Genomic DNA, 19,188 nt, shown 5'->3' with positions numbered 1-19,188 from the left:
GACCCTCTCACGGCCAGGCGGAGTTGTTTTAACAGTAAGGTTTGCGGGTTGGAGCCATGCCCTCCCCCCCCCCCCCGCCCCCTTTCCATATCGCCACGAAATCTTTATTCTCTTTTGCCTTCATTTTCTGATAATATCAGCATGAGTGCCTGCTTCACTCACTTTTCTGAATAATTCTAGACTTTGATTACTCACGTGTCCTGGTCAACCCCCAATAGGCCCCTTTTTTCAACAGAGTTTGCTAGTGTTACTTCTGGTTTCCAAACAACTCGAAGATTTGGCGATATCTTGTTAATACCGTTGTACTCCCACATATTCCACGTCAGTAACTGACAGAAATAGCAACAATTGTTATCGTTATCAACACATTATATTTATTGAATCATGAGTTAATATCGTGTTCATGTTCATTATCATCATCATAATCATCATCATCATCATCATCATCATCATCATCATCATCATCATCATCATCATCATAAATAATTCTAACACTAATATTAAAGTTAATAATGATAAAGTAAATAAATAAGTAATATAAATAAATAAATAAATAAATAAATAATAAATAAATAAATAAATAATAATAATAATAATATAATAATAATAATAATAATAATAATAATAATAATAATAATAATAATAATAATAATAATATAATAATAATAATAATAATGATAATAATAATGAGAGGAGGAGGAGGAGGAAGAAAAGAGGGAGGAGGGGAGGAGGAGAGGAGGAGAGGAGGAGGAGGAGGAGGAGGAGGAGGAGGAGGAGGAGGAGGAGGAGGAGGAGGAGGAGGAGGACGAGGAGGAAAAGGAGGAGGAGGAGGATAAGAAGAAGAAGAAGGAAGAAGAAGAAGAAGAAGAAGAAGAAGAAGAAGAAGAAGAAGAAGAAGAAGAAGAAGAAGAAGAAGAAGAAGAAGAAGAAGAAGAAGAAGAAGAAGAAGAAGAAGAAGAAGAAGAAGAAACTCGTAATATTTATCGATATTACGATATTACGCCTGAAGCCTCAATGAACAGAGAAGGAAACCAAGCATGTCAATGCTGCAGACATACAAAAACAATGGGGATTATCTATATTACCATTTCCATGTGCTCGAGGTCTTTGGTCACATTGAAAAATGAGCTCAAAGTGACCCATATATAGTGAAAACAGCTTTTGAAATATCTAACATCACAATTGAACATTTTTTTTCAGCTTGAGACACCGGTATGTTTACATCTTTCATAAATAAAGCAGCGTGTTTAAATTTGTTAAGAAATATCCAATCGTTGGACAGCAACAAATCATGTGATTGATGACTTGGTTGGACGAAAACGTGAATATAGATCGCTCCTATTGTACAGCTTATTTTTATTTAAAGAAAAAAAATATCAGGAAATGATAAATAGGACTTATAATCTGGTGTAACGGTAGTCCACATACCTGGTCCATCCAAATGAGAGTGATGACACAATTAATGACCATGTTCTGGGCGACGTCATCAATTGAAATTAACTCGAAAAGCTGCATTTGTATTCCTACGGCCATTGATTGGCTTTGGTCGTAGACAGGTCGGATTCTGGGATTATATCGGTCGGGGTTGAAAAGTGTTCTATACAAGTCACGAACTTGTCCGTATCCACCCTTGAAGTCTGTTTTTTCTTGACTTGAATAATCCGTAGGGGTGACATTATCGGATATGTTGTGTATAGACGCGAGGTTTGACTCCTGTTGATGTAATGTGTTGTGTGTAGACGCGAGGTTTGACTCCTGTTGATGGGATGTGTTGTGTGTAGACGCGAGGTTTGACTCCTGTTGATGGGATGTGTTGTGTGTAGACGCGAGGTTTGACTCCTGTTGATGGGATGTGTTGTGTGTAGACACGAGGTTTGACTCCTGTTGATGGGATGTGTTGTGTGTAGACGCGAGGTTTGACTCCTGTTGATGGGATGTTTTGTGTGTAGACGCGAGGTTTGACTCCTGTTGATGGGATGTGTTGTGTGTAGACGCGAGGTTTGACTCCTGTTGATAGGATGTGTTGTGTGTAGACGCGAGGTTTGACTCCTGTTGATGGGATGTGTTGTGTGTAGACGCGAGGTTTGCTCCGTAGGGCTCGTGTTGATGGGATGTGTTGTCTGGGATATTTGCATTTACTCTTGACACGGTTGTGAGAAATAGAAGAAATAAACACATCCCACACATGTCAAATCGGGTTGTCATGGTTACTACTTTGTTTATGCGACTTCACTGTTATCTTCATTCCACATCCGATTGGAATTTAATCCGGAAACTTGAATAATTAAAAAAAAATATGAAATTCATGTTTTTAACCATAATTTTTTCAAACGTTCTTTTGCACGGTTTTAATTATAGAATATTTTAAAGTATGAACTGAAAGACAATAAAATTCAAGATACCTTGATCTACATTAAAATAATTTTTAAATATATTATAAAAGATGTTTTTATTTCCCGTTAATTATCGTATATTAATTGAGTATAATAAATATTAACGTGTTTACTTTAGTCAGTATTCAATATGATAACTTAGCTACTAAAAGATGATTAAAAATACCACTAGACCACATAGTCGCACAAATAATTTGTTTGTTTTACTCTCTTACCAAAGTATTGTTAACAATGTCAGATCAAGCCCATAAATGCGTTCGGCTACAAGTCCTGATGTTATGCGCACCTAGCTTAAAACACAATATTACACACAATATTTTACTCCTTCGTCTTTACCGTCTGTTTTACTGGGTGACTGAGATTTATATTGTACATAACCGTAACACGAGTATTAATGCTATGCGTTTAGGTAAAAATACTCACAACATCCGCCAGCCGGACACGTTATCTGTAATTCATAGTTGGACTGACATAATTTAGTGAGAATGGCTGTATAAAATCAATAACAAAGATGTGAGTGACGTCAAAGTTGTTCCTTCTATATAATTCACAAAGCGAAATGTTGGTCGGTGGACGTTGGATATTTGGATATTTCATCAAAAAAGGTTTTAACTGTTTGGGTTGACCGGAAGTACTTGTGCGACCTGACCAAATATGCGATTGTACCACGTACTTAGTAACATCAACATTGCAGTCTGTGACCAATTAACTGATGTACTCTGGAACAAAACTCGTATTCTAAAATTTTGGCCGGAAAACGCGTCCTTTAAATATCGGTTGATTTACACGACCCTAATCTTTGCTAAAACTCTCAAACCTGGGACTTTGCGAAGTCTTTAATGAAGTCCCAGGTTTGAGAGATTTGCCAAATTTTAAAACACGATATTTTACAAATTACGGCAGTTATCTGGTTAATGCCAATGCTTGATTGGTTTGACTAATATTCAACCTAAGTGATCACAGGGTCGATAACTACAATTGTTGTTCTAACTGTAAGAAAATTGTACAACATGTATATTGCGCAATATCTACTTAACGTGTTCAAAGCACTTAACAAGGGGTGCCTGGTCAACAGCAATATTTAACATGTAGGTAGAGATATCAGAGAGAGAGAGAGAGAGAGAGAGAGAGAGAGAGAGAGAGAGAGAGAGAGAGAGAGTGAGAGGATATAGATAGCACTACCTCCAAGAAATCAACAACACAATCAGAAAAAAACACAGACATACAACAATGGACGAACACACAAGCAGTCATCAAATGGTTTAAAACCCTCACCAATAAACGCAACCTACAATTCATACAGCTTGATATCTCTGATTTTACGCCAGTATAACAGAAAAAAAACATTCACCAGAGCCATCACATTCGTAACAGAGCACACCGACATCGACCAAAACACCATAAACATAATCAAACACCTAAGACGGTCGCTCCTCTTCTACAACGGAGCAATCTGGACCAAAAAAAAAGGCCAATTTGACGTCACCATGGGTGCATACGACGGAGCAGAAGTGTGCGAACTAGTGGGCCTCTACATCATGCACCAGATCAAGGACCAACTACCTAACATAAAAACACAGAGACGACGGACTAGGAACACACACCACATCAAAATCCAACATTGAGAGAATGAAGAAAAAACTCATAAAATTATTCAAGGATATCGACCTCAAAATCACACTAGAAAGTAACCTACACCAAGTCGATTTCCTGAACACAACCCTCTGCCTCAAAATTAACACGTATAGACCATACAAGAAACCCAACAGCGCCCCATTATACATCCACAAACACTCCAACCACCCACCTACAGTAATAAAATAAATACCCACTATGATAGAACAAAGGCTAAACAACCTCTCTTCAAATGAAAACATATTCAACGAAACAAAACAAGACTACGAAATGGCACTCAAACAGAGCTGACACACCTCAGCACTGAAATACAAAAATTTAATGCACGCCACAACACCAAAACAAAACAGAAAAAGGAATATAATATGGTTCAACCCGCCGTTCAACAACGCAATCAGTTTATTAGTCTGCATGAGTTAAGAACCTTTACCAATGTCTCAACTATGCACCTCTTAGAGCGGCATGCGAACCTGGGACTGAAGGCGAGTGTCACATGACATCATCACAAAGCCGCACAATAAGAAGACAGATGCAATTTTGTAATATTGTTACAGTCGCCGAAAACAATCAAAGTTGTCTACCCTTTACAAATACTCACTCACTCACTCAATCTTCTCCGGGCCTGCTGGCACTTGAGGCGATGCAAGGGATCTCCACCTGGTCCTGTCAGCAGCTATTCTTGGGGCCCTCTCGAGGGACAGACCTTTCTGCTTTAGGTCCCTCTCTACGGTACGTCTCCAAGTGTCCTTGGGGCGGCCTCGCTTCCTCTTTCCTTGGGGAAAGAGCCTTCCTTATCAGTGTTTCATCAGGTCCGCGACAGACATGCCCCAACCATTGCCATCTTCTCCTTTTAACCAGAGACTCCACTTCAGCTCTCTCTCTCAGGTCCTCATTTGAGATTGTATTTGGCCAGAATATCTTGAAGAGTCTTGAAGATCTTTACAAATACCTTCTTCTTTCAGCTTATCCCGCAGTTTGCAGGGTTGCCATAATGAATGCCACATCTCCATGCATCTCTGTACAGCGCATCATCTTCCTCCAGGCCGAGTTCTTTATACCATCATGCGTAAATTAGAATTTCAACAAACACCAATCCACACATGTCAACACACAGACACAGCACCATACCACCCATCCCTTGACATACACAATCAACAGATCATACACAACATAATAATAATAATATAGACAACAGTGATTTTCCCCACGAACCACTAAGGAATGGAACAACTTTGGAATGGAACAATCTGCCAGAAGAAATAGTGACAGTAACAAGTCTTGACCTGAACAATTCATGGCCGCTCTGAACGCGAACAACATGGCGCAGCGCTAGTCGCCAGCATGATGACGTTGGCTGCCGAGTCGAAGAAGATGAAGAAGAAATATTTTCAAAATAGAAATCGAGATGACCAAACGGATAAGAGATAACACTTTTACTCGGTGGTCACAGATTCAAGTCCTATGTTGGCATCTTGCATTTTTTCCTTGAGTAAGATATTTGCCATTAATTCTTGCTTTGTGAGAATGATTTCCTCTATGCGGCTATTTGGTCTAGTGGTATGACACTCGCTTTTGGATCGGAAAGTCCTGGGTTCGAGCCTCGCTCTGTGCATAGTTGACTCCTAGGAAAAGGCTCCTTACTCACATTCTCTCACTGTACTCAGGAGTAAAACGAATACCTAGAAATTAACAGCGTTGTCTCCGTCTGGAAAAAAAACGTGATATCGCCTAACAGGCCTTATGTCTCGTTCTACATGTTACCTGTTGCTGTTGGTCAGGGAACCTTTGTAAAGCGCTTTGAGCACGTTTAATAGATATTGCGATATATAAAAGCCCCCGTTTTTTAGGAATGATTGAAACTAATACTAAGCTTCAAGAAGCTGTGGACTGTAAAAAGTATTAAACAAAAATTGAATACAACAACTTCAAAATAGAACAAATTACCAAACACGGATTGTTTCGGGTTCATAACCTTTCTTCAGCCAACAAAAAAAAAAAAAACAATGAAAACATAAACACATGACTAAAAAACCAGTTTGACTCTTTCTCAATCAAAGATTGCGAATTCATTTTACGACAACCATAATTTTCCCGCAAACCGAATTTCAAATGTCAGCCGAGTGTCGTGTGCAAATTTAACCCAAACTTTATTAATGCTTTGCGTATAATTAATATACTCACAACTGTCACTTGCCAGATACAACCTACGAACACACAAAACTATGTGTAACCTTAAACCTTTATAGTCTGATTGATATAATTTAATGAGAACTACTCATAATAATGGCTGGCTAAAAGCAAATAACAAAGAGCTGAGTGGCGTCAATGTCGTTCCTTCTATACGTAACGATCAAATAGACCGTTAATGGAACCGGAAGTTGTCAGGACCCTAGGTTATTGATCGGTCACGCTTCCATTCAATAACGCCAGGAAATACTGGACTTCCTCAAATCGCCTCTTAACTGGACATGGCAGAACTGGATCAAATATGTGCAGATGGAAACTTGGGAACAGTGACACCTGCCAAAAATGTCAGGCAGCCCCAGAGACCAGCGATCACATCGTCCTCCACTGTCCAGTCACTAAACTTGAAGGTGGCTACGAAACCATCCTTAGGGCGGAGAAAGACTTTAGAAGCTGGGTTGACGAAATAAATTTGGAGGTGTAACCATACGCTACTACCACTCTACTACTACTACTACTACTACTACTACTACTACTACTACTACTATACTACTACTACTACTACTACTACTACTTTACTACTACTACTACTACTACTACTACTACTACTACTACTACTACTACTACTACTACTACTACTAATACTACTACTACTCCTACTACTACTACTACTACTACTACTACTACTACTACTACTACTACTACTACTACTACGCTTCCATTGCAGGGCTACGCGTATCTACGGGATAAACATTTTTTGTGCGGATGTGTGGTCTTGTGGTGTGGCACTCGCTTTCGGATCGGAAGTTCCAGGGTTCGAGCCTCCCTCGGCGCATAGTTGAGACCTTAGTAAGGACTCTTTACTCACATTCTCTCACCGTACTCAGGTGTAAAACGAGTACATGACCGTTAACAGAGTTGTGTCTATCCGAAAAAAAAATTGTAATATCGCCTAACAGGCGTCATGTCCCGTCCTAATTGATGTTGAATGTTGCTGTTAGCAGGGATCTATTGTTAAGCGCTTTGAGCACGTATAGTGGATATTGCGCTATATTCCGATTGTCGATGTGACCTACAAACTACAACTCTGTGACTCGGTGGCTGTACGATACGGTGCCCCGTCTTGTCACACATGTTAAAGCAATGTTAAGCATGAACAATGGATGGATGGGTGACAGTGATCGTTGAAAATTCTGGTCCCAGCGTTCGTCCTTGGGTAAGGCACTTTACACACATTACCCAACTCGACTCAGGAGGGAATGAATACCTGGATAAAGGCAGTGACGAATATTTTTGTAAAAGTTTTGGTACAAAAGACGTATAAGAGACGAGTAATACGGCATGAAATGGAAATATGGTTATATCTGTTTGCTGAGGGAATTGGCCAATAGATATTTGACCAATCAATACATGGAATTTGTGACACACCTTTACACGTGCTCGGACAAACGCAGTTGGTTGTATATAAACAGTAGCGCGAATGAAATCGACCTCTTTCTGATCCTTGTTATTGTTTTTTATACCGCCAAATAGGTGAATAGTTATCACACGATGTTTTCGTTTAAGTTTAGACATAGATTTCTGTGTTTGTTCTATTCATCAAGCCGTAGAATAGTGGGTAGATTTACTTACCATCGATAGTGAAACCCGTGTAATTTGATATGTTTACCAATCACTGTCATTGTTTACATTATGACGACTGTCCGAGAGCCGTGGTTATGTAATTGTCTATAAAAAAAGATAACATTGTGAAGTGCATTGAGTCTGATACAATCGTGGAAATACTCTGTATAGATAGAATGAAGATAACGTCACTCAGGTCTTTGTTATTGCTTTTTGCCATCCATGTTTATGAATAATTCTCGCTAAACTGTATACTTTTGTGTATTGGTAAGTCATATTCCCGGGTGGCATTGTTGTGAGTGTCTTAGCCAAGCGCACAGTCTATTTTTTTATGAGAAGGGGAGGCTACTGGACTTTTAACCACCATTTATTTTGAATTGAAAGGTTGTTTCCCTTTAAAACGGATAGGGTAATCCGTGCTTACTATAAACGTTTTCTCTAGTTCTAAGGACTTTGTATTTAGCTGACTCCACTGTATTTCTTTCCAGATAAATTGAGAGTTTTCCATGTAAAATTCCCTTTTCAGAAATTCCCTCCCTTTGAGAAAAGATGTGTACTAAAGACGTCTGCAATAACATTCAGTTTTCGTTCACTGAGAACTATTTTCAGGACTAAAAACAGCCAAAAATAATTAGACACCGTCATCTCGGCGATTGGAGCAATAGAAAAAGATATTCTCTTTTTCATTAAAAATGTACTTTATATATAAATTTATGCTTTGTTTATAAAGATTATATAATAGAATAGAATTAGAATTCCATTTAGTGATCCCCAGCCAAGGGGAATACTGGAATAACCATGGCGTCAGCGTCGCAAAGTGAGCTAAGGTGGATATTCGAACTAGGTACCTTTCAGGTAAAAGTGAAAGACCATACTGCTGAGACACACTGCTCCGGTGATTCCGAATCTCTAAAGTCAATACTAAAAGCAATTAGTTTATCGAATGGTTCCATAAATAGTAAGTATATTGCATGCATGGGATCCCGATAGTTCAGTTGGTAGAGCACTCGCTTCACAATAGTAGTATTAGCGTATGGCTACACCTTCAAATTTATTTCGTCAACCCAGCTTCTAAAGTCTTCCTCAGCCCTAAGGACGGTTTCGTAGCCACCCTCAAGTTTAGTGACTGGACAGTAGAGGACGATGTGATCGCTGGTCTCTGGGGCTGCCTGACATTTTTGGCAGCAGGTATCACTGTTTCGAAATTTCCATCTGCACATATTTGATGAAGTTCTGCCATGTCCAGTTAAGAGGCGATTTGAGGAAATCCAGTATTTCCTGGCGTTATTGAATGCAGGCAATCACGCTTCACAATCAAAGGGACCGAGATCGATCCCAGGTGCAGTCGAGATTTTTTTTTCTGACCCCCCCCCCCCTGTCCACCCAGCAGTGATTGGGTAACTGTTTCTGTTTTATCTGTACTTTGCGATAGACTAGCGTCCTATCCAAAGAGTTGCAAGCAATTGCTATTATCCGTTTCACGATATAGAAAGCGGGGTAAACTCCGGCTCCATGGGCCTAATGACTCGGAAGAACTACTATATTTATGGGACAGGGTGGCTCAGCGGTAAGGTCTTTGCTTTGTACCTGAAAAGTACCGAGTTCGACTACCCGTCGCGCTATGTGACCTGTGGCCTTGAGCAAGTCACCTAGCCTTAGCTCCTTTGCGGACGCCTGAGCTATTCCAGTCTTCTCTTGGAATATATCCCAAAGAAAAATTTCCCCTTAGGGATGAATAAAAGGAATTTATTTATTTATTTATTTATTTACTTATTTATTTAATTAATATATTTATTTACTTATTTATTTATTTATTTATTTATATTGCATGCACGGTAATCCCGACAAATTCTAAGCTAACTTGATTTTTTAATTAGCTCTTCAGAGATATGCGAGGAAAGTGTAAAATTGTAAGGAATAGATAGAAGCAGATTTAGTATTAATATTTGAAGAGGAAAAAAGGAAGACCAAGGTCAACCTGGAGGAGTGACTTTCTGGTGGAGTTGGAGAGGTCTGGGGTGTGCTGGCAGGAGATGGAAAGACTGGCCAATGACCGCTGTGGGATAAGGACTGGAGAGAATTAATATTCGACACCACATTAGAGAGAATAGTCGATATTCTTCCCAACATAAACATGCAAGGTTACACATAGTTTTGTGTGTATGTCCGTTATATATCCGGATGGCAATGTTGTGAGCTTCTTAGCCAAGCGCATACTATCGAAACAGCACTGAGCTCATTGTTATTGTTTTTAAACACCCCATTTTATGATAAGTTCTAACTAAATTATCCAACTGTTAAGATTACACGTAGTTTGTGTGTGTTGATACATTAAAACCGGCTGGCGGATGTTGTGAGTATTTTTGCTAACCTCATAGCACAAATTGTTAGGCAAATGTAATTTGGTTGTAAACGAAGGCTAAAAACATACTGGTAACATCACAGAGATAGAAAGGAGGTGGCGGGAAATTTGGGGGGGGGGGGGGGGGGGGGGAGGAGAGAATAATGTTCACAGGACAAGAGTCTTTGATGTGTCTGTCGGCGTCACATTGAGTGACAGCTTGTTTACAATGCAGGCAGGCTGTTTTTCACACGGCATAGAACTGAAAAGGGTGAAAGTAAAATTAATGTGTAACTTAATACATACAGTTCGTAGTACGTACTACATTCAAATTTGTTTTGGCTAAAACTTGCGGTAATTTGGTCTTGTGATATGACACTCGCTTTCGGATCGGAAGGTCTTTTGTTCCAGTCCCGAGCGGCGCATAGTTGAGTCCTTGGAAAAGGCTATTTGTATAAATAATTTAAAAAACATGCTAAAGACATATAACTTTAGAAACCATTTCTTTGCTTGATCTTTTTTATTAATGTTTTCCTATGTTGAGAGCGTTTTTTAATTATTGAGGAATACGTATTCGTCTGTATCTAACAACTGTAGTAATTGTTTAATTAAATACACACACATCACACACACACAAACAAACACACACACACACACACACACACACATATATATATATATATAAAGTGCCTAGAGCTCATATTGCATGAGATGTTGGCGCTCTTTAAGTGTGCATTATTATCATCATCATCATTATTATTATTATTATTATTATTATTATTATTATTATTATTATTATTATTATTATTATTATTATCATTATTATCATTATTATTATTATTTATTATTATTATTATTATTATTATTATTATTATTTAGCAATGACTATCCCGCACAAATCTTTGGGCCTCTTTTTCGCTCACGAAGTGCCCGAATTCGCGTCAAAATATGGGACGAAGCCGTTTCGTATATGCTATTTTAAAAAATTAAATACGAAGCTGTTTATCGATGAATATGACTGAAAGTTAGCACACAGTTAGAAAAAAAGTCATTTTAGATTATGTCAAGCGACAAAACTTGTGCGATTACCAAAAGACCGTTACAAATAGATTTTTACTCTTTGGAGTAAAATATTTCTAAAACTACCGGGCGTGAGGTTTTGTCGCTGACAAGGTAATACATGAACATTTCTTCTTTTTGGTTGTAAAATTTCATATGAATATGACCAGTACTTTTACGGTATTTTACAAAACACCATCCTAATTTGCTCTTCAACTTTCAATCTTTTAATTCACTTATTACGCAAGATACAACCAAAGGTCGAAAAAAAATGTCGAAAAAGCGTCCCATATTTTCGCGTTTTCTTTCCTCTTTGCGGGTCATCCAAATAAATGACACCTATGAAACTGCATAACTTGTTTATTTATGAATGGATTTTCAAAATTCAAAAACATTTTTACTCAGTGGAGATAGGGCTTTGATTTTAGACAAAAAATTTCCTCAAAAAGAGAAAAAAAACATTTTTCACAGTCATTGCTATATTATTATTATTATTATTATTATTATTATTATTATTATTATTATTATTATTATTATTATATTATTATTATTATTATTATTATTATTATTATTATTATTATAAAGCAAACACTGTGTATTTTTAATGTACTTCGCGGTGTCTCCGCTCATGAAATCCAACGCGGATGCCTAGATATAATATAAGAATAATAACACGAATCATAATCATGGCCTACTTGAGAACTTAGTTACGTCATGATCATAACCCATATGGACCAAATCCGACGAGGTGAACTTGCCGTTTTTTAAAAAATAACATCATCATCATCATTGCCTTTTTCACCCTGGGTCAGGGTATAGGCCATAGACAAACAGTTTCCATCCTTCTCTATCCCGAGCTAACTTTTTTTTATCTCATTCCAGGTCTTACCACTTCTCTGTATATCAGCTTCTTTAATTCTTCTCCATGTTCCTCGTGGCCTTCCCCTTGATCTTCTGCCCTGAGGGTTCCAGTCCACTACTTTCTTTGTTATAGTTGAGTCATTCTTTCTAAGCGTGTGTCCAATCCACCTCCATCGTCTTCTTCCTTTTTCCTCTCCCATTGGTTTCTGCTGTGTTCTTTTCCATACTTCTTCATTTTTTATTCTATCCATCCATTTTATTCTGAGTAGCTTACGCATGCACCTGTTTGCGAAAATCTGTACCCTCTTTATACATGCCTGTGATGCGTTCCAAGTTTCACATCCATACAAAATAACATAGTATGTGTTAATTGGTTATCTTTACATTTTCTGTGTTTAAAAAAAAAACAACGGCATTTTACATGTAGATAATATGGCCCATATTGTTATGGTCTCCGTGTTAAATCAAGCCTATAAAATGCGTACGGTTATCAGACCTGCAAATATGTGTACGCGAGCCAAATCCCTACCACGGTCATCTCCATTCAAGCGAACAAAATCTAATGCGACATTTCAACCTGCCTTTTCTCCTTCCTTCCTTCCCATGGGCGGTCCTTCCTTCGTACTTTATACTAATTTGCCTTTCAATAACAAAATACTTTTTATTTTTCTACATTTTAGACTAAACAATAATTTCCCCAAGTCATTATCAGTAGATAGTGTGGCTACGTGGTCTTGTGGTATCAAAGTTGAAAGTTGAGCTTATATATAGCTCAATATCCACCAAACGTGTTCAATGCGCTTTACAAGGGGTCCCTAGCCAACAACAACACTTAACATGTAGATCGAGACATGACGTCTGTTAGGCGATATTGCATTTTTTCCCGACAGAGACAACGCTGTTAACGGCCAGGTACTCATTTACATCTGAATACGGTGCGAGAATGGTAGTAAAGAGTCTTTTCCAAGGCCTGAATTATGCACAGAGCGAACCCAGGACCTTCCTGTCCGAAAACGAGCGTCATACCACTAGGCCACATATCCGCACAATTTTAATAACAAAAAACATATTATTTTCCTACGTTTTACACTAATCAATAATTTTCCCAAGTCAATATCAATAGATTGTGCGCTCTAGTGGTATGGCACCCGCCTTCGGATCCTAAGGTCCTGGGTTCGAGCCCCGCTCTTAGCTAGCGGCGCATAGTTGAGTCCTTGGAAAAAGGCTCTTTACAATCTTCACAATCTCTCACCGTACTCACGTGTGAAATGAATACCTGGCCTTTGAAAACCGTGTCTCTGTCGGAAAAAAAAATTGTAATGATATCGCATATCAGGCGTCATGTCTCGTTCTACATATTTAGTGTTGCAGTTGGCTTGTGACACCTTGTAAAGCGCTTTGAGCACGTTTAGTGGATATTGCGCTATATAAAAGCTCGTTTATTTTTTATGGGTGGGGGGGGGGGGGGGGGGGGGGGGGTATTTTTAAAAAAATATTGCTCTATAGACATGCTCAAGATTAAAAAACAAAACAAAACACTTTTTGTCAATATACTGGTAGATCACCATAAATCCACTGCTAAATATTTATAGCTAATAGTACAAATCCCCATATCTATCGTACAAATCAGTGTCTGGACTATGTCTTAATTGACGTGTACATATATGCAGGTCTGACATCCGAACCCAATTATGGGCCTAGTTGAAAATTGCTGTATTGGACAACAGTTTGTGTCAGGTGTTTGAGATTTTCATTACAATGATGAGCCCATAATGAATTAGGTTATCAGACCTGAAAATACGTGTACGTCGGCATAATGAAATGTCTTGTCATTTAATATTGTTGTAGTTCCAGGGATTCAATGCTACAGATTTATAGAGCGGGACTCGAACCTGCTACCCTTGGATCATGACCCATTAAACGATGGCCCACTTAATGACTGTTTACGTTACAGCGGCACTATTTATTTAGACTGGGATAATTGGATTCAATAGTCTGATGTCACGTCGCCCAGCAACGGCGGCCATCGTGGTTCTAAACAAAGAAAATCAGTACTTTTTATTCTTCATGCTGGCTAGAACTTTTCATATTATGTCTTGTGATCAGAATGTGTAAAAGTCAAAACATGATCAGATTTATAATGTGGTTTTTTTCCCCCTTTGGATACGCTTTTATGCTCGTCGGAGAAATATTTCATAAGGGCGTCCGCCGATAGTTTAGAGATGGTTACTAAGTTACCATGCGTCATTACGAGGGAAGTGACGTTACGACTGTTGAAGCGTATTACGACATAGCGGAAGTCAAGGTTTGGAAGTGACCGGCAAAATGGAGGGCATGAATCGCCATCCGATTTTGGAAGTATCGACAAATTATTTTAAAAAAACAACCCCCCCCCCCAAAAAAAAAAAAAAAAAGCAAACAAAAAAAAACCCAACCAAAATAAACGGAAGTTTTATTTAGCGCAATATCTACTAAACGTGCTCAAATCGCTTTACAAGGGGTCCCTAACCAACAGCAACATGTAACATGTAGAACGAGGCATGGCGCATGGTATTAGACAATATTGCAATTTTATTTTCGGACAGAGACAACGGTGTTAACGGCCGTATACTCGTCTTACACCCGAGTACGGTGAGAGAATATGAGTAAAGATCGTTTTCCAAGAATTCAACTTTGCGCCGAGCGAGGCTCGAATCCAGGACCTTCCGAACCGAAAGCGGGTAAGTGTCATACCACAAGACCACATAGCCGCAAAAAGAAAACTGGCTTGTTTAAAACGATCCGAATAGATCGTGACAAACTGTTTAACTCACGAGAGATTGATAAAAATGATAGCCATTCAGATATTGAGAGTTTTTTGTTGGTTTGTGAGAAATTCCTCTGGCGTCACATAAATAGATACAGACGTAGATTTTGGGACTTTGATACCTAATACAAATCCTCATATCGATATGACAGATCTTTGAAATCTGATATTTCTGAATGTGAACCTTCATCTGAAAACCAGTATGTTTCTGTGACAAATTATGTATTTGTTATTGGGAGAGTGGATTACTGAAATACCAATAAAACAGATTTATATCTCATGATACAAATCCCTATATCGATAAAACATATCGACGGCTGGAATCTGATAAACTATATTATTATTATTATTGTTATTATTATTATTATTATTATTATTATTATTATTATTATTATTATTATTTTTATTATTATTATTATTATTATTATCATCATCATTATTATTATTATTATTATTATTATTATTATTATTATTATTATTATTATTATTATTATTATTATTATTATTATTATTATTATTACTATTTTGGCCTAATAGATGGTGGAATGACTAGTACGGCTATGTGGTCTAGTGGTATGACTCGCTTTCCGATCGGAAGATTCTGGGTTCGAGCCTCGCTCGGCGCATAGTTGAGTCCTTGGAGAATGCTCTTTACTCAAATTCTCTCACCGCACTCAGGTGTAAAATGGTTACATGGTCGTGAATAGCGTTGTCTCTGTCTAAAAAAATGTAATTTCGCCTAACAGGCGTCATGTCTCTTTCTAATGTTACATGTTGTTGTTGGTCAGGGACCCTTGTAAAGCGCTTTGAGCACGTTTAGTTGATATTGCGCTATATGAAAGCTCATTTTATTAATGATTAGCTCACTCTCTACAAAACACAAGAGGGGAAATAAATACATTTTGAGCATTTATGAGAGCAATATCCACTAAATGTGTTAAAAGCGCTTTACAAGGGTCCCCTGACCAACAGCAGCAACACTTAAAATGAAGGACGCCTGCCATGCGAAATTACAACCAATAAAAAAAGCCACAAAATTTTCGACACACGGGTAAGGTGAGAGAGTTTGAGCAAGGACTCAGCTATGCGCAGCTCGGTGCGGACTTGAACCCTGGACCTCCCGGTCCTATGGCGAGTGGCATACAACTTACCTCTGTGGTGCAATGGTAGCATATCTGACAGGTTATCAGAATGTCTAAACTTCTATCCCCAAGCTAAGAAAACGGGGTTTTTTTTTTTAATGTGTTTTTTCTTGTATTTTACTTTCTAACTTTGTCTGGTACATTTCATACACACTTGTTCAGATCCTTATTTTTCACCGTTGACTGCTCTTTAATTCCTCAATTTGATAGTTATTTTCTAGCAGTTTAGCAAAGGTCGAAATCCTCAATAGTCAATAATAAAAATAAAAATAAAATTAATGATGATGATATAATAATAATAATAATAATAATAATAATAATAATAATAATAATAATAATAATAATAATAATGATAATAATAATAATAAATAATAATAATAATAATAATAATAATAATAATAATAATAATAATAATAATAATAATAATAATAATAATAATAATAATACATACATACATACATACATACATACATACATACATACATACATACATACATACATACATACATACATACATACATACATACATACATACATACATACATACATACATACATACATACATACATACATACATACATACATACATACATACATACATACATACATACATACATACATACATACATAACATAACATAAAACTTTCCAGTGCCATTTCACTGCTTAAATAACAATATCGATCTTTAATTGATAACGGTATCCAAATAGCCCCAATCCAACTCCCGTCCCCTCCCTCTTACAACTACCACCACCACCACCACCACCGCCACTACAACATTGACATAGCTTAACCCGGGATCATTATCTTTTGATCTGACATGCTGTCGCCTACTCCCCTTACACCACCGCCACCACAACCACAACCACCACCACCACCACCACCACCGCCACCGCCACTATACAGCCACCACCGACATTTCGTAGCTCCTACACTCCAGCCCCACTTACAACTCTTGTGCCACAAATATCGTAAGAATCGATTTTCTGGGATCAGCGAATCGGAGTTATTTGAATATACACAACAAACATACGACATTCAATCTCAGATCTTTCATAAAGACCGCAGGAATTCCAGTATAGCTTAATAGTTGGGCCCCGATAATTTGCGTGAGGTAGAATATTATTATAGTATTTCCACTTGATCTCATTTAAAGGTCTGCACAGTTTGGTGAGGGGATTACTGAGTGGAAAAAAAAACAAAAAAAAAACCCAACTCATTTTGAAATCATGTTAAATTCTCATGTGTTGTTGGTCTGGATTTGACATATTAAGGCAATCAAATTATAGATATGGCAGGATTATTACTGGAGAGGTAGGTGATTTTTATATCTTAAATCCCCTTAGTAATAACATTAATGGGATATTTATGCACATTATTGCATGCTAAATTTTTCTTCTTCTTCTTCTTCTTCTTCTTCTCTTCTTCTTCTTCTTCTTCTTCTTCTTCTTCTTTCTTCTTCTTCTTCTTCTTCTTCTCTTCTTCTTCTTCTTCTTCTTCTTCTTCTTCTTCTTTCTTTCTTCTTCTTCTTCTTCTTCTTCTTCTTCTTCTTCTTCTTCTTCTTCTTCTTCTTCTTCTTCTTCTTCTTCTTCTTCTTCTTCTTCTTCTTCTTCTTCTTCTTCTTCTTCTTCTTCTTCTTCTTCTTCTTCTTCTTCTTCTTCTTCTTCTTCTTCTTCTTCTTCTTCTTCTTCTTCTTCTTCTTCTTCTTCTTCTTCTTCTTCTTCTTCTTCCCTTCTTCTTCTTCTTCTTCTTCTTCTTCTTCTTCTTCTTCTTCTTCTTCTTCTTCTTCTTCTTCTTCTTCTTCTTCTTCTTCTTCTTCTTCTTCTTCTTCTTCTTCTTCTTCTTCTTCTTCTTCTTCTTCTTCTTCTTCTTCTTCTTCTTCTTCTTCTTCTTCTTCTTCTTCTTCTTCTTCTTCTTCTTCTTCTTCTTCTTCTTCTTCTTCTTCTTCTTCTTCCTTCTTCTTTTTCTTCTTCTTCTTCTTCTTCTTCTCTCACTCCTACAATCACCACTACCGCTACTTCTACAACTTTTACTACTACTACTACTACTACTACTACTACTACTACTACTACTACTACTACTACTACTACTACTACTACTACTACTACTACTACTACTACTACTACTACTACTACTACTACTACTACTACTACTACTACTTCTACTACTACTACTACTATTATGGCTGTGGTCCCTCTACGCATTGTGAAATGTTTCTTCTAAACTCACTAACGCCGTAAAATGGATACATCGATAAACAAATAAATAAATAAATAAATAAACAATGATAAATGATGAATTGCATAAATAAAAGAATAAAGAAACCATTGTCACTTTGACTGCATATATAGCAAGAACGAAATTGACGTCACTCAGGTCTTTGTTATTGTTTGTAGCTAGCCACCTTTCATACAGACTTGTTGATCAGATCTTAAACTTACATCAATGTCTGCTCCTTGATTTCTTAAATCGTTTTTACCGAATGCCAAATAAGATAACCGAGGAAGTTGTCGTTTATGTGTCTCTGTCTCTCTCATTCAACTAGTTAATTGTCGTACCCCGGGAAAACTCATATTTAAAAATTTGGCCAGAAAACTCGTCCTTCAAATATAAATCGATCTAAATGACCTTCGTCTTGACAAAATTTCTTCAACCTGGGACTTCCCAAAGTCTTCTATTAAGTCCCAGGTTTGAGAATTTTTGCAAAGATGAGGGTTATTTAAATCGATCGATATTTGAAGGTCGAGTTTTCTGGCCAAATTTTTAAATAGGGTTTTTTTTTTTTCTCCAGAGTTCGAGCAGCTAACTCGTTAATGCAATAATCAATGTCATTTCTGCCGTACTCTTGAAAAACTCATATTTTAAAAATTTGGCCAAAAAACTCGCCCTTCAAATATCGATCGATTTACCTGACCCTTATCTTAGCAAAAACTATCAAACCTGGGACTTGATGGGCTACCACACGAGATCCCAGGTTTGAGAGTGTTTGCCAAAAATGAGGGTCATTTAAATCGATTGATATTTGATGGACTAGTTTTCTGGCCAAATTTTCAAATATTGGTTTTTCAAGAGTACGGCAGCATAATCAATGTCATTTCTATGTGATTGTCTTAAAGAGGGGGGAAAAAAAAAGGGGGGGGGGGT

General features: G+C 37.5%; 1 protein-coding gene across 1 annotated transcript in view; it reads left to right on the top strand.

The window, feature by feature from the left end:
* The first annotated feature begins 16,995 nt into the window (after nt 1-16,995).
* Nucleotides 16,996-19,188, top strand: part of LOC144968148 (uncharacterized) — a 94,904-nt gene continuing 92,711 nt past the window's right edge. The window contains exon 1 of the mRNA XM_078906172.1: nt 16,996-17,358. The gene's annotated coding sequence lies outside the window, so the exon portion shown is untranslated. The remainder of the gene's footprint in view (nt 17,359-19,188) is intronic.

The sequence above is a fragment of the Berghia stephanieae genome, chromosome 3 (genome assembly GCF_034508935.2).
Source record: "Berghia stephanieae isolate SIO BIC M18660-M18661 chromosome 3, UCSD_Bste_1.3, whole genome shotgun sequence".
Taxonomy (NCBI): Eukaryota; Metazoa; Mollusca; class Gastropoda; order Nudibranchia; family Aeolidiidae; genus Berghia; species Berghia stephanieae.
Note: the sequence above shows the minus strand (reverse complement) of the source record. Positions and strands in the feature narration are given on the sequence as shown.